General features: G+C 56.8%; 1 protein-coding gene across 1 annotated transcript in view; it reads left to right on the forward strand.

The window, feature by feature from the left end:
* The window catches only part of ORAOV1 (oral cancer overexpressed 1), a 6,999-nt gene that overhangs the window by 2,373 nt on the left and 3,775 nt on the right, over positions 1 to 851 (forward strand). The gene's annotated exons all lie outside the window — the stretch shown is intronic.

Below are 851 nucleotides of genomic sequence, written 5' to 3' on the forward strand. Positions count from 1 at the left end.
ACAATTTCAGGTCTCTTAAAGCGGCAGTAGGCTAGATAGAACGCTGATGGAGGCATATTCCTAGGACAGAGCCTGCAGAGCATGTGGCTGTGTGGCGATGACGTAGTCGGGTGGGCTGGAGGAAAAAACAGGTCCCTCGTCACCTCGGTGGATGTTGAGTGTCATGGTGCCGAGTCCTCCTGCAGAGTGAGCACCCCTGTGTCCTGTGAAAGCATGCTGTTGATATTTACCTAGGAATTCCATAAAATGCCCGATTTTCCTTTTCTCCTGCCTTTTGTCCTGGATGGGCCCTCACTTACAGGTGACCAGCCATGAACAGTGAAGTCTGAGGCCACTGGAACTGTATTAGGCGTCTGTGGCTTCAAAGTGAAATCATTCCACGCCCATGGCCTTAAGACAACCAGTGTTACTTATGTCACAGAGGTCCTGGTGGTCCGTGGTTCAGGAGCAGCTGAGCTGGGTGGTTCTGGCTCAGGGCCCCTTGGTGCTGGAGTTGAGTCAGCCACTCGAAGGCTTGCCTGGGGCCAGAGGAGGTACTTGTCAGATGGCTCGCCCCCTTGGGGTCTTCAGCACGTGGACTTCTCCTTAGGGCCGCCTGAGTGTCCTCCTGACCCTGTGTGGGTGGCCCAGGTGGGCAGGGCAGAGGTGACATTGCCCATTAATCGGGAGGCCACGTGCCACCTCTTTTGTGTCCTGCTCATCACGGCCACCTGACACAGTCGGGAGACCACGCAGGCGTGAGTACCAGTGCAGTGGGGAGGTGGGGCCCAGTGGGCTGCCTTGGAGGCCGGCTGTCCCGATGATAACTCGACCTCCGACTTCCATTTCCTGCTCCAGGACAGCACGAGAAG

The sequence above is a fragment of the Bison bison genome, unplaced genomic scaffold (genome assembly GCF_000754665.1).
Source record: "Bison bison bison isolate TAMUID 2011002044 unplaced genomic scaffold, Bison_UMD1.0 scf7180017864080, whole genome shotgun sequence".
Taxonomy (NCBI): Eukaryota; Metazoa; Chordata; class Mammalia; order Artiodactyla; family Bovidae; genus Bison; species Bison bison.